At 36.5% G+C, this 27,746-nt stretch overlaps 1 protein-coding gene across 1 annotated transcript in view; it reads left to right on the top strand.

The window, feature by feature from the left end:
- LOC141514373 (uncharacterized) overlaps window positions 1–27,746 on the top strand; it is a 75,534-nt gene that overhangs the window by 3,033 nt on the left and 44,755 nt on the right. The window lies entirely within an intron of this gene.

Raw genomic sequence — 27,746 nt, 5'->3', positions numbered from 1 at the left:
TAAGCTGGTTCGTTTATTGATCACAGGATACATACTTTTATACTCTACATTTATGTAACCAATTACATAAGCATTTTAGCAAGCATTTTTTTCACATGCATACCTTGTGTATGTCTTAGGTGATTGTTTTGAGAACCAAACAGTGTTTTGCTAAACAGAGAGAAGATTGTTTTGAGAACCAAACAGTGACTTGATAAACAAAGTGCAGAAGGTAATTATCTCAGAATATGCTATCTATCTGGGCCTGGGAATGTACCTCCTAGCTCACACATGCAGCTACTCCCTTGTCTAAGCTCTGAAGCATATCTTGCTCGTTAAAGCACATAACTATTTCTGTGTTAACCCTTCATAGCTCTTAGCCTGGAATACATATGACACAACAACGGTTTGTCGAGTGTTTAGAAGCAAGGAGATCATGGAGAGAGATGTGAATGATTCAGATCAGACGTAAAGTGATGCTCGTCAAAAATGTTTGAATGGGGGGCGGCCGGGGGCGCAGTGGATAGAGCACCGGCCCTGGAGTCCGGAGGACCTGAGTGCAAATCTTAATAATGACCTAGCTGTGTGGCCTTGGCCCAGCCACTTAACCCCATTGCCTTGCAAAAAAAAAAAAAGAGATGGGATTATAGATATAATAGTTTGAATATCTTAACCCACATTCAAGATTTTTGGTGAGTCTATATCCACTCAAAATGATAGATTTACTACTGTGTTTACTTTTTCTTTATTCACCCAGAGGACACAACAATTCAGAGAAAGGATATTTATTTATTTATTTGTTTGTGGGTCTTCTAAGGCAATGGGGTTAAGTGGCTTGTCCTAGGCCACACAGCTAGGTCAATATTAAGTGTCTGGGGCTGGATTTGAACTCAGGTACCCCTGATTTCAGGGCCAGTACTCTATCCACTGCGCCACCTAGCCACCCCCAATAAGCATTTTTAAAGAGCCTATAAAATTCTAGTTACTGTCCTAAGCATTGGGAACCCAAAATCCAAAGTGAGACTCCTTTTGGGTCAGATGAGAAACATGATAAGAGATTAAATAATAATAATAATAATAATAATAACAATAATAATATAATAACAATAATCTCTTAAACATCTCCAAAATAGAAATTATACACAGAAATAAATCAAATTCAACTGTCTGTGGTTTAGGACACCCATATTTCAAAATATTCCCTCAAACCCCAGATCTAACACCCATTAAGCCTGAGTTCACTTAGATCTCCTCTCCCACCTCCCACACTGTTGGCAGTAAGGTTGTACTAGCAAAGCTAGGGATGTGATAAAACAAAACCTAACCCCACCACTCTTGTCTTCCTCTTTTCAGTGTGGTTTGACTCTAAGATGCAGGAATTTGCCTTGGTCATGATAGACAACTAGGTGACTACAGCCCCCTCAGGAGCAAAATCCTGTGTGTGTGTGTGTGTGGCGGGGGGGGGGGGGGGGGGGGCGCTACAACTCTGTAGCACCAGAATTGCAAAGCTCTGAACTGTTAGTGCCAGATTAGCTGTAGTAGAGAAAGAGCTGAGCCAACAACTTAGCAGCAGAGCCAGTGCCAGGACAGACAATCCCGCACCACAAAGCTTGAAAAAGTATATGCTGGGTTACAGAACTAAAAAACAGCATATGGGACAGTGCCCCAGAGGAGGACACTGTGTGTGAGATGTGTATGTGGTAGGAGAAGCAAAAAGAAAATAACATTAAAAGAAAGATGGCAGAGAAAGGCAGGGAGTCACCTGAGCTCTCCCATATTCCCATTCAAAGAACTTTAAATAATTCTTCAAAATAAATTCTGGAGCAGCAGAATCCCCCAAAGGACAGGAGAAACAATTTTCGAGTCCAAGAAGGTTGACTGGAAAGCACTATTGTATGGGGATGAGAGTGGAATGCAAACTGTGCCAGTATAGGCTGTACCCCAGCAATTTGACAATAGATCTTGAGAGCTGAATCAACGTCAGTGGCTGCTTCCAAAGCTCTCAGTCTACATATGGTAAGAAGTTCAGACAACTGGTCAGAAGGAGATTACAGGATTTCTTTACTGATACTAGATGCAGGACTTGATTATATTGCCCACACTCTCATTTCAGTGAGACACAATCTCAGGATAGGAAGAAGTAATGGCACAGTAGAACTTGTGATCACAGAAGAACAGGGATCCTGGTAACAGTTCTAAGGCAGAAAAGAGAGCCTCGCAGACCAGTAGAGTAGTAAACACACTTCTCCTTAGAGCATACCATCTTGGAAGAACTGAAGCTTTACAGACTCCCAGAATTAACTGCACAAAAACCCTGTCCCCTCCACACTGAGGAGCTCAGGAACAGAGCTCAAATTTAATATAAATTTAAAGTCAAGGAATGGGTTGAAAAAATGAGTAAATAGTAAAAAGATTCTGAGTATGAAAGTTACTATGATGACAAGGAAGATCAAAACACAAATTCAAAAGAAGACAAAAAAAGTCAAAATTGCTTCATTCAAAACCTCAGAGAAAAATGTGAATTGGTCTAATCAAGCCCAAAAATAATTTCTGGAAGAGCTCAAAAATAATTTTAAAAAATCAAATAAGAAAGATATAGGAAAATTGGGGGGGGATAACTTGAAAATCAAGACAAGAAAATGAAAATAACGGTAAAGGAGGCACAAAGAAAATTGAGTCCTTAAAAAAAAATAGGCCAAATTGTAAAAGAGGCACAAAAAATCCAATGAAAATAAGAATGCATTAAAAAATAGAACTGGTCAAATGAAAAAGAAGATATAAAAACTCACTGAAGATAATAATTCCTTAAACATCAGAATTGAAAAAGTGTAAACTAATGACTCCAAGAGACATCAAAATACAAAAAAAAAAAATCCAAAGAATGGAAAAATTGAAAAAATGTGAAGTATCTTATTGGAAAACCAACAGACTTGAAAAACAGGTTGGGAAGAGATAATTTAAGAATTATTGGGCTACTTGAAACCCAGGATTACAAAAAGACCTGGAAATAGCTTTTCAAGAAATTATCAAGGAAGACTGCCTTGATATCTTAGAATCAGAAGATAAGAGAAATTCAAAGAATCCACTGATCACTTCCTGAAGGAATTCCCAAAATGTAAACTTCCAAGAATATTATAGCCAAATTCCAGAACTCTCAGATCAAGGAGAAAATATTGCAAGGAGTCAGAAACAATTCAAATATCATGGAGCCACAGTCAGTATAACACAAGATTTAGCAGCTTCTACATTAAAGAATCTGAGCATTTGGAATATGATATTCTGGAGAGCAAAAGATTACAACCAAGAATCACCTACCCAGTAAAACTGATATAATACTTCAGAGGGGAAATGTATATTCACTTAAATAAAGGGCTTTTAAGCACCCCTTATGAAAATTTCAGAGTTGAACAGAAAATTTGACTTTCAAATATAAGATTCAAGAGAAGCATAAAAAAAGTTAAAAGGAAAGAAAAATTATAAGAAATTCCAGAAGATTAAACTGTTTACATTTCAACATCAAAAGATAATACTTCAAACTCCTAAAAACTTTATCATTATTTGGGCAGTTAGAGTATTTATAAAGAGCATGGATGTGAGTTGAATAGGATGAAATGGTATCTAAGAAATAAAATTAAGGTTTCAAAAAAGAGGGAGGCAGGGGAGAACGAGGGAAGGAAGAGGTAAAATTATTTCACATAAAAGACATGAAAGAGCTTTTACAGTGGAAGGAAAGAGAAAAAGTATTGTGTATTTGGAGGGTGGACAGAGAACTTGAATTTTCCTCTCATCAGAATTAGCTGAAAGAGAGAATAACATTTACACTTAATTGAGAATAGCCATCTATCTTATCCTATAGGAAAGTAGAAGGGAAAGGAAATAAGGGAAGAAAGGGGGGGCAGATTGGGAAAGGTTGTAGTCAGAAGCAAAACACTTGAGGATAGACAAGGTGAAAAGAGAATAGACAATGGGAAAAATAGGTTGGAGGGAAATACACAGTAATTATATCTGTGAAATAATTTTATAGCAAGTTTCTTTGATAAAGGCTTCATTTCTCAAACATAGAGAGCTGAGTCAAATTTATAAAAATAACTCTTCCCCAACTGATAATTAGTCAAAGGCTATGAACAGAAAGTTTTTAGATAAAGTAATCAAATCTGGGAAGGCTAGGTGGCAGTGCATAAAGCACCAGCCCTGGAGTCAGGAGTACCTGGGTTCAAATCCTGTCTCAGACACTTAATAATTGCCTAGCTATGTGGCCTTGGGCAAGCCACTTAACCCCATTTGCCTTGCAAAAAACTAAAAAAAAAAAGTAATCAAATCTGTTGATAGTCATCTGAAAAAAGAGTAGAGAAATGCAAATTGAAATAACTCTAAAGTACCACCCCATACCTATCAGATTGACTAACTGAAAAGAAAAGGAAAATGACAAATGGTGGAAGGGATTAGGGAAAATTAAGACACTAATGCATTGTTGGTGAAGTCATGAACAGATCCAAACATTCTGAAGAGCAATTTGGAACTATGCCCAAAGGGTTATAAAACCATTTGACCCAGGAACATGGCTACTTAGGTTTGTATTCCAAAGAAAGAAAAAAATATGAAGGAAAAGGATTTATATGTACACAAATATTTGAGGCAACCCTTTTTTGGTTCAAAAAATTGGAAATAGTTTGGGAATGGTTGAACAAATTGTGGTATAGGATTATGCTGGAATACTATTGTACTATAAGAAATAAGCAGGATAGATTCAGAAAAAAAACCCCTGGAAATATATAAATGAACCAATGCAAAGTGAATTGAGCAGAACCAGGAGAACAGTGTACACAGTAATAGCAATACTGTACAATGAAGAATTGTGAATCACTTAGCTATTCTTAGCATAATGATCCAAAATAATTCCTAAAAAGCTTATGATTAAAAAAATGCTGTCCACCTCTGTCTCTAGATAGAGAACTCTTTTTCAAGAACTGATGGAATCTGAATGAAGATTGAAGTATACCTTTTTCTTTTTGGTTTGCATTTTCTTTCACAGCATGCCTAATGTTTTGTATGACTACACATGTATATTAGATTGTTTCCTCAATGAAGGAGGAGAGGAAGGAGAGAATTTGAAATACAAAATTTTAAAAAACAAATGTCAAAAATTGTTTTTACCTTTAATTAGGGAAAAATAAAACATTGAATATTTTTAAAGAAAATATGTTCACTATGCAAGTAAAATATAATGATCTCAAAGACCGAAAAAAAGACTTTAACACCTTAATGAAAATAAAAGAATTGCCCAGAACTTCTGAACATAGAAAATGAAATACCAAAAGAAAGAATTAAGTGATCACTTCAAGAAAAAAACACAAGGTCACATATTCCAAAAAACAGACCAGCTAACCAAAAACTGAGTTCAGAAATGAGCTATGCAAATCAGCAGAAAAGAGACCTTCCAATACAAAGAAAAGGGCTTTCAAACAAGACAAGACTATTCTATATCCAACTGAAAATGTAGGAAGAAATGGAATAATATATTCAGAAAAGGATTCAAATTCATAATGCAGCCCAGAGTAACCCTTGATTAACATCCATCTTTTTTCCCGTGGTATGGTTAAACTCTTATTTGTAAATCTGATCTTAACCATACATGAAAAAAATATGTATGGTCAATAATAAAAAGGAGTTTGGAATATTTTTTTAAAGAGAAAATCAGAACTGAAGAGATTATTTGCTTCTCCAACAGCTTAAACAACAGAAAAGCAATAGGGACAGATAATTGTAGTTGGCAAGCAACAGATTAACAATAGAGAGACCAAAATCCAAATTTGTTAAAATGCACACATGAAGGTGAAAATATGGTAAAGATAATAGATAAGTACTTGGAGCATTATTGATAGAACATGGTAATGACTTGAAAGCAGGTAGATCAAATATTTTATTTAAGTGTGTGTGTGTGTGTGTGTGTTTGCAGTTTCATAGCCTATCATTCAGTTCCAAGTCTTAAATGTAGAGTGAAGAGCACTTGCAGTTGCAAGGGAACAGGCATGTAGTCACAGTTCCAGGGAAGAGAAGAGCATTAGAGTTTGTAGTTTCAAGAGAGGAGGGGCCTTCCTGAATAAGAACTAGACACAGACCAAGAGAATAATGACCACACCATTTCCTGAGTACTGAAAAGATACAGACCCCTAGAACTAATCGAAACAATAGGGTAAAAAATCTGAAGTAGTACAGTGACCTCCCAGGTGAGTGGAGCCCAAATTTAAACTAAGTTCAAAGTCAAGAAATAGTCTGGGAAAAAAATGAGCAAATAATAAAAAGAACCTGACTATAAAGAGCTATAATGGTGTCAGAGAACATCAAGTTACAAAGTCAGAGGAAGGCTATATGAAAAGCTTTGCAAGTAAAACCTTAAAGAGGGATGGCTAGGTGGCGCAGTGCTCTGCACCAGCCCTGGAGTCAGGAGTGCTTGAGTTCAAATTCAGCTTCAGGCACTTAATAATTACCTAGCTGTGTGGCCTTGGGCAAGCCACTTAACCCTATTTGCCTTGCAAAATCCTAAAAACAAAAAATCTCGGGGTGGAGCCAAGATGGCCACATGCAAGGATCCAGTCTTAGGAGCTCTCTGATAAAAACTAATAAACTAAGGACTCTAACTAAACTTTCGAGAAACAGAACCCACAAAGGGACCCAGTGAGGCAGTTCTCCTACAAAAGGTAACCTGGAAAAGAGCAGAAAGGCTCTGCTCCCAGGGGTTAGAGGGGTGTCCCACCAGAGGGGTGGCCTGCTAGAACCAAAGAACTTCAGCCTCCCGGAGGCAGCACCAGGGTGCTGGGAGCCGCTGCTCACAGCAACAGGGGAGTCTTCTGAGCTGCACCCCAGGGAGCACCGGGCACAAAGTGGGGGAACACCAGAGGACCTCTGCCAGAGCGAGCACCTGGAGCCCAGCCCTCAGGGTAAACAGCAAGCAGCTTGGTCTTTCTGCATCCTAGACTGGGAAACAGAAGCAGGCAGAGCCCGTAAGCAGGAGCCCCCAGGGCATGAGCCCATTGAGCTGAGGGAGGGGAGTGAAGAGAGAGAGACTTCAGAGCTCTGCCCCTGGAACAGGACTCTGGGGCTTTTCCTCATTCAGATCCTGATCCAAGTCTAGGCCCCCCCATAGAACAACAGGGCCCCCCCACCTCAGCCCCATGGCAGAGGGGGGTTGCTTATGGTCATTCACAGGCCAGGAGGGAGGACAGAAACTCACACACTGAGACCCTTGTGGGAAGCACCCCCAAAACAGGCTTAGGTTGGGAAAATGAACAAGCAAAGAAACAAGAAGAAGACCATTGAGAAAGATTTTGCAAATGAGTCCAAGAAAGATCAAAATACTCAGTCTGAAGATGAGGAAGCACAAGCTCCTGCATCTAAAGACTCCAAGAAAAACAGAAATTGGGCTCAGGCTATGATAGAGCTCAAAAAAGACTTTGAAAATCAAATGAGGGAGTTGGAAGAAAAACTGGGAAAAGAAAGGAGTTGCAGGAAAAACATGAAAATGAAGTCAGCAGCTTAGTCAAGGAAATCCAAAAAAATGCTGGAGAAAATAGCATGCTAAAAACCAGCTTAGGTCAAATGGATAAAACAGTTCAAAAAGTTATTGAGGAGAAGAATGCTTTAAAAAGCAAAATTGGCCAGATGGAAAAAGAGATAAGAAAACTCTCTGAAGAGAACAAATCCTTCAGAAGAATTCAGGGAGATTGATGAATTTACCAGAAATCAGGAATCAATACTTCAAAACCAAAAAAATGAAAAATTAGAAGAAAATGTGAAATATCTCATTGAAAAAACAACTGATATGGAAAACAGACTTAGGAAAGATAATTTGAAAATTATTGGATTACCTGAAAGTCATGATCAGGAAAAGAGCCTTGACATCATTTTCAAAGAATTACTACAGGAAAATTGCCCTGATATTCTAGAAGCAGAGGGCAAAATAGAAATGGAGAGAATCCACCGATCCCCCAGAGAAAGAGATCCCAAAAAACCAACCCCCAGGAATATTATAGCCAAGTTCCAGAACTCCCAAGTCAAAGAGAAAATATTACAAGCAGCCAGAAGGACACAGTTCAAATATCGTGGAGCTGCAGTCAGGATCACACAGGACTTAGCAGCAACTACACTGGAAGCTCGTAGGGCTTGGAATACAATATACCAGAAGGCAAAAGAGCTTAGAATGCAGCCAAGAATGAACTACCCAGCAAGGCTGCATGTCCTCTTCCAGGGAAAAAGATCGACTTTCAGTGAACCAGGGGAATTTCAAAGGTTCCTTTTGGAATGGCCAGAGCTGAACAGAAGGTTTGATCTTCAGATACAGGACTCAGGTGAAGCATAGAGATTGGAGGAGAGGGGGGAAATATGAGGGACTTAATGAAGATGAACTGCATGTATAGAAAAATGATACTGATAATCTTCATATGAACCATCTCAGTTAATAGAACAGGTAGAGGGAGCTTTTATCGTTGAAGCACAGGAGAAAGCTGAATTCGAAGATAAAATATGGTGTAAAAATGGAGTCAATAGGAAAAAAAGGGAAATGGAATGGGAGAAAGAAAAAGAGGGGGAATAGTCCAAGATATTTCACATAATAAGATTTTTTTTTATTACAATGAGCTATTGCAATGATATGGAAGGGGGGAGGCAAGGGGGAATGAGGGAACCTTTGCTGTCATCAGAGATGGCTAGGAGAGGAAACAGCAAATATACTCAATGGGGTATAGACAACTGGAGTAAGAAGGAGGGAGTGCAGGGGGAAGGGGTGGGGATGTGAATAAAGGAGGAGAGGATGGACCATGGGGGGACAGTGTTCAGATATAACACATTTTCTTTTTTACTTCTTGCAAGGGGCTGGGATTGGATGGCCTGCCCAGGACCATAGGGCCAGGTGGATTCTGGGCCTAAGGTGTGGTATGGGGTACGGCCCCAGGACCAGGGATCTGTCTGCTGTGCCACTCAGCGACCCTACAGCAGAGTCAGAGTGAAAGGAGAGAGAAAATATAGTACACGATAGTGGAGAAATAAGAAAGGAGGGAGTTGTGATCAGCAATGGCAACGTTGGAAAAATATGGAAGTAACTTTTGAGATGGACTTATCATAAAGAATGTGATCCACTCACGACAGAGTTGATGGTGTTGGAACAAAGACTGAAGCACATTTTTTGTTATTATTATTTGGGGGAGGGTGCAGGGCAAGTGGGGCTGGGTGGCCTTCCTGGGGCCACATAGCAGAATGATCTTTGGGTGTCTGGGGCCAGATTCGGACCCAGGTGCTCCTGGCTCAAGGGCCAATGCTCTGTCTGCCACCCAGCCACTCCTACTATTATTACTATTTTATTTTATTTTGGGACTTTTTTTTCTTTCTTCTTTTTGGTTTTTGCAGGGCAGTAGGGATCGGGTGGCTTGCATGTCACATGGCTGGGTGATTATTGGGTTTACGGGGCTGGATATGGACTCGGGCACTCATGGCTCCAGGGCTGGTGCTTCGTCCATTGCGCCACCTGGCCATACCTATAATTTTTACTATTATTTTTTTTAATTTTAATTGTTTTTCTCTCCCCTTTGCTTTTTCGCCCAAGCAAGTCTATCTATATTCAGGAGGGGAGGGGTATTTTTTTTACTTGCAAACAAGTATATTTTATTAATGTAAAAAAAAACATTTGTATGAAATGAGAATAAAATTAAATTAAAAAAAAGAAAAAAGAAATTACCAGTGCTCAATAGAAAAATCCGATTTTCAAATATAAGATTCAAAAGAAATATAAAAAGGCAAGCATGAAACAAATCATAAGGTATTCAAAAAGTTCAAATTATACTTTTTCTACATGGGAAGAGGAGACATATAACTTCTAAGAATTTTTTCATTATTTGGAAAGTTAGAAGGGGCAGTTACAAGAGGATACATGTGAGTTGTTAGGATAATGTCTAAAAAAATAAAATCTAAATAAAGGGGATAACTGATTTATCTTAAAAATAAAATTAAGGGGTGAGGAAGGGGTGGAAGAAAGGAAGAGAGGTAGAATGGGTTAAATTATCTCATGTAAAAAGGCTCAAAAGAACTTTTACAGTAGAAAGAAAGAAAGGAGAGTGGGCAAAGCTTGAACTTTACTTTTATCAGAAATGGCTCAAAGAGGGAATAATATACACACTCATTTGGGTTATAAAAATCTGTCTTACCCTATAGGGAAGTAGGAAGGGAAGGGAATAAGAAAAGAGGGGTACTGTGAGAAGGAAGGCATATGTGTTTGCCTCAGTTTCCTCATCTCTTAAATGAACTAGAGAAGGAAATGGCAAAGCATTCCAGTATCTTTGCTAAGGAAACCCTAAAAGGAATCATGAAGAGTTGGATATGATTGAAATGCCTGAACAACAAACCATTAGAGTAATTGTAGTGGATTACAACTCGATACAAACTGCAATTGCTATTTGGCATCAAGAAATTTATTGATTATGTGACCTATGTTTTGTCTCAGTTTACTAATCTCTGAGGTTAACTATATATCATCCCTACTTTGGGGGTTATTGGGAGGACCAAATGAAATAATGATTGTGTGGTGCTTAAAACAGTGCTTAACATAAATCTGATAATCCACTCTTAGAAGAATAAATTATCTGTTAATCTGGATTATCTTCAGTTATGGAATCAATTACTAAAAAATCATGTAAAAATGTTTGAAAAGTATTTAGAAATATAATAGATGAGGATGGCAATTTTCTGTAAATGTAATTTAGCAAAGGTCTCTTAAGATGTCCTCAACTGTGAAATTCAGAGTCGTAGGATTTTACCAGCCCTGCTAAGAGTTAAAAATTTGAGAAATAATGCTGGAGTCTTGCAATCTATTGACAACTGAGCAAAACTTCAGTACTTTAAGACATCAAGATCTAGGCTAGAGCAGGATAATTTCATTTTAGTTGGGAATAATATAATGAAATCATAGGTCCATCTAGAAATTATAAAGAGGAAAGATTCAATTATATCTGTGGTTATTATACCACACTTTACCTTAGATAACTATTCTAAGAGCAAAAAACACAAGGTAAACTTGCTAATTTGTGGGAAAAAGAAGCTGTTTAGACTGAGTTAGGATATGTTTTTGTCTTGTATTATCTGTTACAATTGAAGCTAGATATGTATCTTTTAATCAAGTCTAATGAACTGCCAGTGAAAAATAGTTTAATTGATCAGTTAAAGTGCTAGATTTTGGCTTTTGTGATTACTTCATTCTCAGTGCTCAATTCCTGGTTATTTTAATGTGAGATGCATTTGTCTTCATATTAGTCTGACTCAAACACTCAACAGCAAAGTTTCTTTTTTATCTCCCTGTGCACAATTTGCTACACACGCATAGGACAGATTCACAAATACAGGTTGTGATTCTCAATTTGGTCTCTAGATGTCATCAAAGACCACAGTCAGCAAAGCTCACCATGAAGTTCCTAAGGCAAAAAAATTTAGGCTATAATTTGGTTGCTCCTTTTTGGCACAACTGGGAAATTGAGTTTTCCTACCTTTTAATAGTAAGCACGCCTCTCAATTTTTAAGACTGAGAGTCCCCCTGAAGAAGGAATTCTTTTTTTTTTTGAAGGGAGAAGAATTAGAACAATTTAATCAATGATAATAATATAATAAAGAAATACAGTGTTCAAAGACTTTAAAACTTTGATCAATGCAAAGGTAAACCAGAGTTTAGAGAACTGAAGATGAAATACGTTAACACAACTGTCAGAGAAGTGAAGGACTTAAAATGTGGAACTAGACATTCATTTTTGTTATGGTCATTGTAGGAATATGTTTTGCTGGACTGCATATTTATGAGACATTTCTCTTTTATATTGCTCAATGGGTGGGCAATAAAGAGATAATAAGTGTTTGTAAAAATATAAAAATAAATATTGTTTTAAAGTTAGTGATTTGAGAGGTTGGTTTTAAGCAGCACTTCTAACTAGGCCTTTCTTTGAAACTAGAAATCTGATATTATTTATTGATTTTCTCCTTTTTGTGGTCTAAAAAATCTTTATTTTGATCAGAAATGGAAACAAAAGGATTAAAAGAATCAGAAGAGTGATTTGTAATTGGTCTCAAGGCTGTCCTCCTGCTACCTTTAGTCAAATGTGAGCCAGTGAAGAAACTGGCATGGCAGGGTTTTATTAGCAATAGCCTTTTTGTTGAAACCCTGGGATTAATGGAAGACTTTAACCTTGACACATGCTTCTTATACTCACAAAACCAGTCTTCTAGCACTCCATTCTTCATACTTTTCTAATTTTGGCATAACTCTATTTAAATTAGCCAAGGATAGTCTTTCCCTTCTTTCCCTTCCCCTCCCTCCTTCCCTTCCCTTCTTCATTTTTTAAATGTACTTCATCACTTACCATTGCTTAAAAAGACCAATATTATACAATATTGTAACACCAATTTTATAAGGATTATCAACTGTAAAATCTTGACTACTTTGATCAAGGCAATAATCCAAGACAATTTCCAAACCCATGATGAAAAATACTGTCTATCTCCACAGAGAGAATTGATGAACCCTGAATGAAGATTGAAACATACTTTCTAATTTTCTTTATTTTTCTTGGGTTTTTTTTTTTTTTGGTCACTTGTCTTTTGCAACATGGCTAATGTGGAAATATGTTTTGGATGATTTCACATGTATAACTGACTTAAAATTGGTTGTCTTTTCTTTTTTTCTTTTTTTTTATTAAAGATATTATTTGAATTTTACAATTTTCCTCCCAATCTTACTTCCCTCCCCCCACTCCCCACCCCCACGGAAATGAAGAAGGAATTCTTCAAGGTTTAAGCACCCAAAAAGTCTCCACCAGAGGAATTAATAATCTAAGGTTTAAGAACTCCTTCCTGGTCAAAACCAAAACCAAAACCCAGGAGCTCCCTCAGGAAAACAAAATTTTTGAACTTTAAGACTTTCCAGAAAAGTTAGCAATCCCTCTTAGAAGAAGAAAAAATTTGTCCAAGATTTTAAGTGCCTTTTTGAAACTGAGAGCCCATCTTGAACAAGGAATGCCTGGGCTTTATATTGTCAATTATTTCCAAATTATTATTGAACCGAAATACCACCCCCAGACAAATAAAGAAAGGTTGAAGTTTTTCTCAACAAGGGGCTGACCCTTTTAGTTTGAAGAAATTGAGGATGGAAGGGAGATCCCTGGTTGCATTCCTTCATCGAAAAAATTCCAGGTGGCAAATTCCCAAAATGAAATCTTTTAGGATTTTTCCTTAGAGGACTATTTTAGGGATATTTTTCCCCTCCCATCTCTTAGTCATCAAATGCCACATTTAAAACAAAGTAATTGAGAAACAATGATATGAGCATGATCCATTTATTAGTTAGGCTAACAGTAAGCAGGGGACAGCTAGATTAATTTTCCTGAGTTCAAATCTGACCTCAAACACTTTCTAGCTTTGTGACTTCGGGCAAGTCAATTAATCCTATTTGCTTCAGTGGCCTCATCTGTAAAATGTCAAAGGAAATGACAAACCTCTCCAGCATTTTTGCCAAGAAAAGCCCAATGGAGTCATGAAGAGTTGGACATGACTAAAACTACTGAACAATGACCACAAAAAGCAATAACCAATAAATTGAGTCTATAGATTCTCTAGATGACCAAGATTTCAAAACTGGACTCACCAGTCTTAATATAGTTTTGGGGAGTACAGATTTCAGAAGACAATGTGATTAGTTACAGGATAGCTAGCATTTATCTGGGCACAACTTATTTGGTTACATCAAAGAATATGAGCTAGCCCCCTAAGGGGTTAGTAACCATTCCTCTCTGATTTTAAGGAATGCTTTGTTGATTTATGGGATGCTGCATCCTAAGGATATTGCTAATTGATAACAGATAATAGACTCACTGGCTCCTAAGAGGGAGATAAGACACCCCTCCCCCATCCCCCTGCTTTTGTACAAGAATAGGCAAGGTTGGACATTATATTTCTTAGAGCTATCTTCAGACAACATCAGTATTTTTCAGAACCTAGGACATGGAAAAATTGCTTGAACAATCTTAAAAATGGGACAGTAATATAGAAAAGGATCAATTACAGAATCAATTTAATTAAGTTCACTTTCCAGAATGGCTGAGTCCACAGATCCGTCAACAATGTACCTATTTAACCACCCCCCACCCCCTTAGTGTTTGTCATTAACCTTTTCTGACATCTAGTTAATCTAATGGATATGATATGGTACCTAAAAGTTGTTTTAATTTTCATTTTCTAATTTTTAGTGATTTAGAGCATTTGATTATTGATAGCTTTGATTTCTTCTTCTGAAAATTGCTTGTTTTTTTATCCCTTGACCATTTATCATTCAGGAAATGACTCTTATTCTTATAAATTTGGCTCAATTTCCTAAATATATGAGAAATTATTGTTCTAGTTTGTTTTTTGTTGCTTGAACTTTAATTGGATTTAAGAGAAGCAGAGTTGCATAAAATCATTGGTCTCACTCTTTATCTGACTCTTCAAGGTCCAATGGCAAGACAAAAGTCAGGATGACTGGCCATAACCCATGATGCAATGGATGAGTTTGGTGTCTTCAATTTCTGACTAAACTCTAAATGCTCCATAGTATCTATTTGAGTCTTCTTCATGGCCATTAGAGCAAATCATTCTCATCTACCCATTCTACCAGGGAAAGTCTTCATAGACTTGGGGCAGACATACTCTAACTCACTGATGGATCTGAGGCCTATTGGTTACCCTCAACTTGATTTAGTCTGTCTGCCAAGACAGTTTTTACTTCAATGTGACCAGGTTTCTTGGAGCCACAGGTGAGAATTGGGTACAGATGCACAACAAAGGTAGATGAACAGCCCTGAAAAGGGTTTGGCAAACCCTCACACCAGAGGTGTTAATCCTTCCTGGCCATATAGCTTTTATATGAGAAATAAGACCTTTCTCAAAGAATTCATTGATACTTAAATGTCTTTTCTTTTTTATAGCAGTTTTCTATTGCTTTAGTTTGAAATAGAACTATCTCATCAATTGAAAATAAGATAAACTGAGGGGGCAGAGTCAAGATGGCAGAGTGAAGGGTGCTATTGCCAAACTTCTCCCCATACCTTTCCTACAAATGAATCACAGAAATGAAAACTCAAATTCTAAACAGAAAAGTCACCAAAAAGTGGCAGTGGTGTAAAAGATTAGATGCAAAAGAAATAGTAATAAATGATGATAGTAATCTATTGTTTGAGAAAACCAAAGACTTCAACTTCTGGGATAAAAACACATTCTTTGATAAAAACTACTGGGAAAATGAAAGATAGTAAGGCATAGATCACATAGATCAACATCTCACATCCTATACCAAGATAAGGTCGCAATAGGTACAGAATTTAGACATAAAAGGTGATACCATAAGCCAGTAAGGAGAATAGATTTATGACTAAAGGATAAAGAGAAAACATTGTAAGAGGCAAATTGGATAATTTTTATTACATTAAATTGAAAAGATTTTGCACAAATAAAACCACTTCAACCAAAATTAAAAGAAATGTAGTGTTACAGCTTTACAGCTAGTGTTTCTGATTTAAAAGGAATTATTTTTATAACATATGTAAAGAATTGAGTCAATTTTATAAGAATACAAGTCATTCCCCAATTGATAAATTATCAAAGGATATGAAAAGGCTATTTCTCAGTTGAATAAATTAAAACTATAGTCATATGAAAAAATGCTTTAAATCATTATTGATTTGAGAAATACAAGTTAAAACACATCTGAGGTACTATATCACACCTATCATATTGGTCAATATGACTAAAAATGAAAATGATCATTGTTGGAAAGGATGTGGAAAAATTGGAACATTACTGTATTATTGGTGGAGTTGTGAACTGATCCAACCTTGTAGGAGAACAATTTGATATTGTGCCCAAAAGGCAATAAAACTGTGCATCCCTTTGATCCAGCAATAATACTACTAGGTCTGTTTCCTAAAGAGATCATTAAAAAGGGTGAAAATCCCACATGTCCAGAAATATTTATAGCAGTTCTTTTTATGGTGGCAAAAAGTTGAAAATTGAGGGAATGCTCATTTATTGGGGAATGGCTGAACAAATTGTGGCATATGAATGTGATGGAGCACTACTATTTTATAAGAAATCATGAGGGATGAGACTTTAGAAAAATCTGAAAAGCCTTGCATGAACTGGTGCTGAGTGAAGTGAGCAGAACCAGAACACACTAATAACATTGAATGATGATCAACTATGATGGACTTATTCATTTCAGCAATACATAATCAAAGGTAATTCTATAAGAATTAGAATGAAAAATACCATCCATATCCAGAGAAGGAACTGTGAAGTTTAAATGTAGATGAAAGCTTACTATCTCCAATTTTTAAAATATGTCTAATATGTTTTCCCTTCTATTACCTTTTTTCCTTTTTGATTTGATTCTTTGTTCACAATATGATTAGTATGGATATATGTTTAACATAGTTATTCACATATTAACTATATTAGATTGCTTTCTGTAGGGAGACAGGGAAGGGAAGGGAGGAAGGGACAAAAATGTGAAACTCAAAACCTTACAAAGATGATTTTTGAAAAATGGTCTTTGCATGTAGTTGGAAAAATAAATAAAATATTTAAAATTTTAAAAAATGATGGTGAGAGAGGCAGCTAGGTGGCGTAGTGGATAAAGCACTGGCCCTGGAGTCAGGAGTACCTGGGTTCAAATCCGGTCTCAGACACTTAATAATTACCTAGCTGTGTGGCCTTGGGCAAGCCACTTAACACCATTTGCCTTGCAAAAACCTGAAAAAAAAATGATGGTGAGTCATTCCATCCCAAGGCAACTTGAGAAGACAGAAAGAGGTGACTTGAACATGGGATATAGCCTGGCAAGGAGTGTGGTTCATGGGGTGACAGAAGTGGCACCAACTGTGGGCCTTGGAGGAGGCAGTTGCAGCATAGGGAGTGGGGACACAAAGTATACAGAGATGGCAAGGGAACTGACCACTTGGTCAGAAAGAGATTCCTGAGGACTGGACACTGGGTCCAGTGTCTAAGTTCTAAGTCATATTTCCAGAATAGAGAGGAGAAATTGTGGTTGCAAGGGAACAGGGTTCAATCTGAATAAGGAACAGAATGCACAGACCAGGACAGCAATAACTGGACTCCTCTGGATAACCACCTCAGAAGCATTGAAAAACTACAGTCTCTATGGGGTGGCTAGGTGGCGTAGTGGATAAAGCATCGGCCTTGGAGTCAGGAGTACCTGGGTTCAAATCCAGTCTCAGACACTTAATTACCTAGCTGTGTGGCCTTGGGCAAGCCACTTAACCCCATTTGCCTTGCAACAATCTAAGAAAAAGAAAAGAAAAACTACAGTCTCTTCTCATATCTATCCAAAGAAGAACAGACCAGCCATTCACTCCTCTCCCAGAGGTGAACATGGCTTAATTCTAACATAAACTCAAAATTCAATAAAGAGAGTGAAAAAATGAGAAAAGAACAAAAAAAATGACCATAAAAAATTTTAGATGGGACAGGAAAGTTCAAGACAAACTCAAAACACTAACTTGGATAATAGCTCAAAAATATCTATCAGCAGAGCCTCAAAAAAATGCAGATCATAAACAAGTTGAACAATATTTCCTGGAAGAGCTAAAGAAAGTGGGAAAAAGATTTAAAATTATTTAAAAATCAAATAAGAGGGGGCGGCTAGGTGATGCAGTGGATAGAGCACCGTCCCTGGAGTCAGGAGTACCTGAGTTCAAATCTTACTGCCTACACTTAGTAATTACCTAGCTGTGTGGCCTTAGGCAAGCCACTTAACCCCATTTGCCTTGCAAAAACCTAAAAAAAAAAGGCAAATAAGAGGTAGAAAAATTGAGAAAATAAGTAAGAATTTTAATAAAATATGAAAAGAATTAAAAAACAGTTAAAGAAACAAAAATTAAAAGAAATAACTCCTTAAAAATTAGAATTAGACAAAGAGTAAAAAAAAGGTACAAAATTTCATTGAATAAAATAATGCCTTAACAATTCAAATTCATCAAGTGGAAGCCAGTGACTTTGTGAGACACTAAGAAGCTATAAGACAAAATGAAAGAATAGAAGAAAATCTGAACTATTTCAGAGGAAAAACAATTACCACAAATATAGATTGAAGAAAGATAATTTAAGAATTATTGAATTACTTGATCATCATCAGAAAAAGCCTATCTATCATATTTCAAGAAATTATAAAGTAAAACTAACTAGATATCTTAGAACTGAGGGACAAAGAAGAAAGATGTCATTGATCACCTCCTGAAAGGAATGCCAAAATGAAAACTCTTAGGAACTTTCTATCAAAGTTCAGAGCTCCCAAGTTAAGGAGAAAAGACTAAACAATCTGAAAGAAGTCATTTAAATACTGTGGAATCACTATCAAGATTACACAAAGTTTAAACTAACTCTATAAAGCTAACTCTATAAAGAAATAAAAGGCTTAGACTATGATTTTCTAGAAGGCAAAGGAACTAGATTACAATCAAGAACTAGCAAAACTGAATACATCTCTGTAGTGGAGAAAAAAAGTTATTTAGTGAGATAAGTAACCTTTATGCATTCCTGATAATAAAAAAAGACCAGAGCTGAATAGAAACTTTGACATTTAAAACAAATGTAAAAGTACAATAAAAAGATAAATATGACTAAGAAAACAAGGAATTTTACAAAATTAACTGAAAACATTTCCATTTGGGAAGATCATACAAATAACTCTTAATAACATCATCTTTGGGCAGTTAGAAGGAGTTGAGAGAATGTAGACGTAAGCTTATTTTTGAGTTGATCTCAAAAGAAGAATGAAAGGGTTAGCAATAGGCTTGCACTGTTTGAAGGGAAAGGGGGAAAAAGGATAAATAGGTAAAATGTCTCATGTAAGAGATGTACAGGAAAATTTTTGCAATGAAGGAGATGCAAAGGAGCAAGGAGCAGGCAATATTTGAACTTCACTAAATTGTTTCAAATAGAGAAGAGTATATATACATGCACAATTGGGTATAGATATTCTTGCTACCCTTCAGGGAATAAGGGGCTAAGAGAAAGGGTATATATGTATGGGGAGGGATGGTGGTGATTAGAAAGAAGGCAGAATAGGGAAGACAATGGTAGAAGTAAAACAAGACTTTTTTTCTGGGGACAGAATAAAAAAGAAAAGAATATATATAAAAAGAATAAAAAAGAAAAGGATATATATAAAAGATATACAACTAACAGTCGTAACTATGAATGTGAATATGATGAACTAGTTTATAAAATGGAGAATAAATTAAAAAATAGAAACCAGCATTATGAATTGGATTTGAGTAAGGGAAGTGCTGTATTAAGTCACCAGCCTTACTTCTTCTCCAGAGTCATCTAGGTCCAATGGTCAGATATGAAACAGGACGACTGGATACAGCTCAGGATTCAAGGCAAATTTAAGTGACTTGTCCACAGTCACACGACTAGTAAATGTCTGAGTTCAGATTTGAACCTGGGCCCTGAGTAAAAGGGACACATGAAACAGAAAGACAAACAGAAGTAAAATAAGATGCTGGAACAAAATGGATTACACTTTAGTTTAGGTAAAAATAAGCTTAGTAGCAATCATGATCTCAGACAAAGTAAAAATAGAAATGGTCTGATTAAAAGAGATAATAGGGTGGAGCCAAGATGGTGGCAGAACAGCCTTTCTTAGGAACGCTCTCCAAAATATTTCAAAGACCTTAAAATTATGACTCTAACAAAATTTTTGAGAGATAAAACCTATAGAAAGATCCAGTGAGGCAATTCTTCAGCCCAAGGTAACCTGGAAAATAGTCAGAAGGCTTTGTTCCACAGGGTTGGAGAGGGCCAGAGGGAAGGAGCTTCAGCCTTCTGGGAACAGCCCCAGGGCACCTGGGTTCCTGGGAGTCCCAGATCCTAGCAGCAGAAGCAATTTCCTGACCTGCCACTCCAGGGAGCACCAAGTACAACTTAGAAGATCAGCAGGGAGACCTCTACCAGAGTGAGGGTGAAGCCCAGGTCAGTGTGGCCCTCCTCAGAGGCCCTCAGCACAGCCCAGATCCCAGGAAACAGAAGCAGGCCTGTGAAGCCACCTAGCAGGAAGCCACCAGCATCTGCTCCCTGATTGCTTAGCCCACAGAAGGTTAGGGAGTGGAGGGAGACTGCTAAGGTCTTTCCTCTGTCCCTGGGACAGGACTCTGGGGTTTTGACCACATTCAGACCATGGTTGCAGTCTGGGGCCCCAGAAGGGTGAACTTGTGGCCATTCAACAGACAAGGAGAGCAGTCAGAGCCTCCCATAAGACCTTGAAGGAACTGAGGTCCTTGGGGTGGTGTCCCAATAATACTCAAAAGCTCAGAAAGCACCCCCAAACCAGGCACAGTCCAGGGAAATGAGTAAACAGGCAGAAAAAGGAATCTGACCATAGACAATGACTTTGATCCCACAGAGGACCAAAATACTTAGTCTGAAGATGAGAAAGTCCTAGCTTCTGCATCTAAAGACTTCAAGAAATGTAGAAGTTGGGCTCAGGCTATGACAGAACTCAAAAAAGATTTTGAAAATAAAGTAAGGGAGATAGAGGAAAAATTGGGAAGAGAAATGAGAGAGATGCAGGAAAAACAAGAAAACAAAGTCAGTGACTTAGTCAAGTTGATCCCCCCAAAAGCTGAAGAAAATAACATATCAAAAACCAGTTTAGTTCAAATAGCTAAAATAGTTCAAAAAGTTAATGAGGAGAAGAATGCTTTAAAAAAATTGGCCAGATGGAAAAGGAGATAAGAAAACTTTCTGAGGAAAACTAATCCTTCAAATGTAGAATGGAGCTAAAGGAAGCTGATGACTTTGCAAGAAGTCAAGACAATTATTCAACACCAAAAGAATGAAAAACTAGAAGAAAATGTGAAATATCTTATTGAACAAACAACTGATCTGGAAAATAGATCCAGAAGAGATAATTTAAAAATTATTGGAATACCCAAATGTCATGATCAGGAAAAGATCAATCACATTTTTAAAGAATTTCTACAGGAAAACTGCTCTGATATTCTAGAAGTGAGGGTAAAATAGAAATTGAGAGAATCCACCAATCTCCTCCTGAAAGAGGTCTAAAAATAGAAACCCTCAGGAATATTATAGCCAAGTTCCAGAACTCCCAAGTCAAAGATAAAATATTACAAGCAGCCAGATGGACACAATTCAAATGTCATGGAGCTACAGTCTGTATTACACAGTACTTAGAAGCATACACATTAAGGGCTCATAGGACTTGGAATATAATATTCTGGAAGGCAAAAGATCTTGAAATGCAACTGAGAATCAACTACTGAGCAAAACTGAACATCCTCTTCTAAGGGAAAAGATAGACTTTCAATGAAACGGGAATTTCAGATGTTCTTGTTGAAATGAACAGAGCTAAACAGAAAGTTTGATCTTCAAGTACAGGACTCAGGTAAAGCATAAAGAGAGTAGACAGGAAGGGCAAATTATGAGGGACTTAATGATGATGAATTGCATGTATTTCTTTTTTTTCAGATTTTTTCAAGGCAATGGGGTTAAGTGGCTTGCCCAAGGCCACACAGCTAGGTAATTATCAAATGTCTGAGGTTGGATTTGAACCCAGGTACTCCTAACTCCAAGGCCGGTGCTCTATTCACTGTGCCACCTAGCTGCCCCTGCATGTATTTCTGCATGGAAAAATGATACTGATAATACTCATATAAATCTTCTCATCGAATAGAGCAGGTAGAAGGAGCTTTTATAGATGAGGCACTGGATAGAGCTGAATTTAAAGGTATAATATATTGTAAAAATGGAGTCAGTGGGTGAAAGGGAAATGTACTGGGAGTAAGAGAAAGGAGAGGTAGAATAGGGTAAGATATAATATATCTTTCATATAGTTTTTGCAATGGTATGGAAGGGGGGAAGGTGAGGGGGAACTAGGGAGCCTTCAATCTCATTGATAATGGCTCAGAGAGGAAACAGCATATACATTCCATAGGGTGTATTCTAAAAATCTAGAAGAAAAGGAGAAAAGAGAGACAGGGGAGGGGAGGAGGGATGTAGGTGAAAGAGGAGAGGGTAGATCATTGGAGAGGATAGTCAGATATAATACATTTTTCTTTTTTTAACTTTTTCCAAGGTGGTGGGATTGGGTGGCCTTTCCAGAACCATGGAGCTGGATGGTTGCTGGGTCTCTGGGGTAGGATGTAGATGTAGGCTTGGGGTCTCTTGGCCCCAGGGCTGGTGCTCTGTCCACTGTGCCACTTGGCTGCCCCACAGCACATTTTTTGAAGAAGGACAGACTGAAAGAAGAGAGAAAATATAATAGATGGTAGTGGGAAGGAATGGATGGAGGGAATTACAATCAGCAACAGCAACTGTGGAAAAATATGGAAGCAGCAACTTCTATGATGGACTTATGATAAAGAATGTGATCCACCCAAGACAGAGCTGATGGTATCAGAACACAGACTGAAACACATTTTTTTCTCTTTCTTTCACTTTATTTCTCATGAGGTTCTATATTTTTGCAGGGGAGGGGGTCTTATGCTTACTCTTACAATAAGAATATATTAGTGATGTGAAAATAAAGAAAATTAAAGAATTAAAAATAAATGATAAAAAAGAGATAATAAGGGAAACTCTATATTAATTTTGAGCATCTATGTACCAAAGGCATAGCATTCAACCTTTTGAAGAAAAAGTTAAATGAATTGCAGGAGGAAAATTAAATGCTATTGGAAGAATTAGAAAATAAAACCATACTAGTAATGATCTCAGTTTATCCTTTTCTGAAATAATTTAATTAAAAAATATTTAAGGAAAAAGGAGGTACGTTGTATTTTGGAAAATTTAGAGGCAGCTAGGTGGTGCAGAGCACCAACCCTGGAGTCAGGAGGACCTGAATTCAATCTGGCCTGAAACACTTAATAATTACCTAGCTTGGCCTTGGTCAAGTCACTTAATGCCATTGCCTTGCAAAAACTTAAAAAAAAGATATTATATAGACTTTTGGAGAATACTGAATGGAACTAGAAAAGAGTACACCTATTTTTTAGGTATGTATTTCAGTTTCACAAAAACTGATCAAGCATCAGGGCATAAAAACTTTACCAACAAATGCAGAAAAGCATAAATATAAAATTCACTTTTTTTTACTCCATTCTACTATAAAAACTCCATTCAATCAAAGGACTTTGAAGTATAGATTAGGAATTAATTGCAAACTAAATCATCTAATTCTAAAGAATGAGTGGGTCAAATAAACAATTATAGAAACAATCAATAATTTAAAGATATTTTAAAATGAAACATAATAAAATTTCTGAATAAAACTAGTACTTAGGGGTAAACGTATATCTCTAAATGGATCTTTCAATAAAAGAGATAATGAGCAGAATAATGAAAGAAGAAACACTAGAAAAAGAACAAATTAAGTACCAATTAAATATCAAATTAGAAATCCTGAAAATCAGTTAAGAGATTAAGTAAAGAAGGAAAAACATTGAACTAATAAATAAAACTAGGACTTAACTCTATAAAAAAACTAATAAGATAGGTAAACTAATAGATCGTTGGTTTTTTAAAAAGAAGAAAATGAAATTATCAGTATAAAAAAATGAAAAAGTAATGGGGCAGCTAGGTGGCATAGTGGATAGAGCTCCGGCCCTGGAGTCAGGAGTACCTGAGTTCAAATCCGGCCTCAGACACTTAATAATTACCTAGCTGTGTAACCTTGGGCAAGTCACTTAACTCCATTGCCTTGCAAAAAAAAAACCCAAAAAATGAAAAAGTGAAGGTATCACCATAGAAAATGAAATTAAAGTGGTAACTAGGAACTATTTTACCCAACTTTATACCCAAAACTCTCAATATAAATGACATAGATAAATAACTACAAAAATATAATATCTAGATTAACAGAAGAGGAAATAGAATACTTAAATTTATAGAGAAAAAGAAATACTATACGAATGAGTTCCCAAAGAAAAAAACAAGGACCAGATGAATTTATAAGTAATTCTCATCAAACGTTTAAAGACCAACTAATTTCAGTAAAATGTAAATTGGTGGAAAAAATAGGATTTAAAAAAGAGTTTTATCACATTTCTTTCATGTCACAAATGTTTATTTTTTTTAAAAAAATTATTTTTAATATTTAGAAAAGTTTATAGTTTCAAATTTTCTCTTTTCCTTCTTTTCCTAATGCATGAGAAAGCAAGTAATATGGCATCAATGAATCTATTGATCAGGGTAGTCAAATTTTTCACTGCTGATCATTATTACAACATTGCTGTTACTGTGTCCAATCTTGTTTTGGTTCTGTTCACTTCATTCTACATTGATTCATATAGGTCTTCCCAGATTTTTCTGAAAACATCCCCTTCATCATTTCTTTTTTAAAATAGTATTTTATTTTTTTCCTTAATTACAAGACAAGATAATTTTATCATTTATTTTTACAAGATTTTGAGTTTCTTTCTCTCCCCTCTTCCTAAAAGGATAAGCAATTTGATATGGGTCACATATATGCATAAATTTGATATGGGTCATATATCTCCACATTAGAAATGTTGTGAAAGAAGAAACAGACAAAAGGCAAACACACACACACACACACACACACACACACACACACACATACACTCACTAATATGTAAATAAAAAATGCTTCAATCTGCATTCACAGTTCATCAATTTTTATTTGAATGTGGATAGCTTTTTCCATCATGAGTTCTTTGAAATTATCTTGGATAATTGCTGCTGGGAAGAACTAAGATATTCATAGGTCATCACACAATGTTGTTACTGTATACAATGTTTTCCTGGTTCTACTCATTTCTCTTTTTTAAAAAAACTTTATTTATTTAGTTTTTTATTTTATTTATTTAAGGCAATGAGGTTAAGTGACTTGCTCAAGGTCACACAGCTAAGGCAATTATTATATGTCTGAGGCAACATTTGAACTCAGGTCCTCCTGATTCCAGGGTTGGTGCTCCACCTAGCTGCCCGGCTTCACTTTATATAAGTCTTTCCAAGTTCTTCTGAAATCTGACTCATTTCTTATAACTCAATGGTATTCCATCTCAATAATATACAACAACTTGTTCAACCATTCCCTTACTCATGGACATCTCATAATTTCCAATTCATTGCCACCACAAAATGACCTGTTGTGAGGCAATGGTTGGTACAGTGAATAGAGCACCTAGAGTCAGAAGGACCTCAGATCTCAGACACTTAACAATTACCCATCTGACCATAGACAAGTCACTTAAGCCCTTTGTCTTGCCAAAAAACCAAACCAAACAAACAAAAAAGCCTTGTTATAAAAATTTTTGTTGTATAGGTCTTTTTTTACTTTATTTTTTGTTCTCATTGGGATACAGACTTAGTAGTAATATTGCTGACTCAAAGGACATTTCCTTTGGGTATGCCCTTTGAACTGTGGTGAGATAAAATGAAGACCAGTTACACAAAGGAATTGATTTGGTGGAAGATTCAAAAGAATCAATTCCATTCTATCTCATCAACAATGATTCTATCAAGAGATGAAGAACATCACTAAAAACCAACTAGATGATTTTGATTACATTAAGTTAAAAAGCTTTTGCACAGACAAAACCACTATAAACAAAATCAAAAGAAATGTAGTAAACTGGGAAACAATCTTTACAGCTAGAATTTCTGACATTTCTAAAATATACAGAGAACTGAGTCAAATTAAAAAAAAAAGGCATTCTCCAATTGACAAATGGTCAAAGGATATGCAAAAGCAATTTACAGATGAGGAAATCAAAGTGATCCATAATCATATGAAAAAATTGTTCTAAATCATTACTTATTAGAGAAATGCAAATTTCTGAGGTACCACCTCACACCTCTCATACTGGCCAATATGACCAGAAAGGACAATGATCATTGCTGAAAGGGTTGTGGGAAATCTGGGACACTAATACATTGTTGGTGGAGCTGTGAACTCATCCAACCTTTTTGGAGAGCAGTCTGGAACTATGCCCAAAGGGCAACAAAAATGTGTATACCCTTTGGTCCAGAAATACTACTACTGGGCCTATATCCTGAAGTGATGATGAAAAAGGGTAAAAACATCACTTGTACAAAAATATTCATAGCAGCCCTGTTTGTGGTGACAAAGAATTGGAAATCAAGTAAATGTTCTTCAATTGGGGAATGACTTAATAAACTGTGGTATATGTATGTCATGGAACACTATTGTTCTGTTAGAAACCAGGAGGGATGGGAATTCAGGGAAGCCTGGAGGGATTTGCATGAACTGATGTTGAGTGAGATGAGCAGAACCAGAAAAACAGTGTACACCCTAACAGCAATATAGGAGTGATGATCAACCTTGATGGACTTGCTCATTCTATCAGTATAACAAACAAGGACAATTTTGGGCTGTCTGCAATGGAGAATACCATCTGTATCCAGAGAAAGAACTGTGGAGTTTGAACAAAGACCTAGGACTATTACCTTTAATTTAGGGGAAAAAAATGATATGGTATCTTATTGTCTGATCTTGCTATCTCTTATACTTTATGTTTCTTCCTTAAGGATATGATTTCTTTCTCATCACATTCAATTTGGATCAATGTATAACCACTGAAACAATGTAAAGACTGGCAAATTGCCTTCTGTGGTGGGGGGGAGGGAAAATTGTAAAACTCAAAATCATTAAAAATCTTTAAAAAAAAAGAATATTGTGAGCAAAATCTGAAATGACAAAGGGTTATCAGGATTTTGCCTCCAGACTACTGAATGTGGAGCTCAAAGAAAATTTATTAATAACCTTATTAACTGCTTAACCCCCTCCCCCAAAAAATGATTCCATCTTGTGTTGTCACATGTTTCTCCATCTTGTTTTTCTGGAAATGATGCATGGGAAGCTAGATTGTATAAGTCATCTACTGTATAATCAATGCAGGTGGATAATTAGTCAACATCTTACCAGTCTATGAATAGAAATACCTGGAAGCCTACTTATCCCAACTCCACTGAAACTCATTCTTTTCCCCTTCCAACTTAAAAACCCATAATCTTTCCTCCTATTAGAATTTAGATTACCTAATTTTATATCTTGATTTGCATACTGATTAAAATTTGTTGGTCTTATGAAATTAATTGTTTCAAATGCATCAAACTGTCTCACTTTGTATTCAGGGTTTTTGGACTGAACTGGACAGTCTATTTACCTGCTTAATATGCTTACCAGGCTAATAAATTGCTTTTCTTAGATCATTTCCTCTGTCATTTTTAATTAACTTCCATAATTTGTTTGGGTTTTTTTTTTAGGTTTTTGTAAGGCAAATGAGGTTAAGTGACTTGCCCAAGGTTACACAGCTAGGTAATTATTAAGTGTCTGAGGCCGGATTTGAACTCAGGTACTCCTGACTCCAGGGCCGGTGCTCTATTCACTGCGCCACCTAAACTGCCATAGTTTTTGGCAAAACCAGTCCAATCAGGATTCAACTCCAACACCTTGGATGGTTTTTCTTTTTCCTTTTTTTTTAAAATTTTTATTAAAGATATTATTTGAGTTTCCCCCAATCTTGATTCCCTCCCCCCACCCCCACCCCACAGATAGCACTCCGTCAGTCTTTGCTTTGTTTCCATGTTGTACCTCAATCCAAATTGGGTGTGATGAGAGAGAAATCATATCCTTAAAGAGAACAGAATTCTCAGAGGTAACCAGATCAAACCATAAGACATCT

The sequence above is a fragment of the Macrotis lagotis genome, chromosome 2, assembly GCF_037893015.1.
Source record: "Macrotis lagotis isolate mMagLag1 chromosome 2, bilby.v1.9.chrom.fasta, whole genome shotgun sequence".
Lineage (NCBI taxonomy): Eukaryota > Metazoa > Chordata > Mammalia > Peramelemorphia > Peramelidae > Macrotis > Macrotis lagotis.
This window is presented reverse-complemented; position numbering and strand designations above follow the sequence as displayed.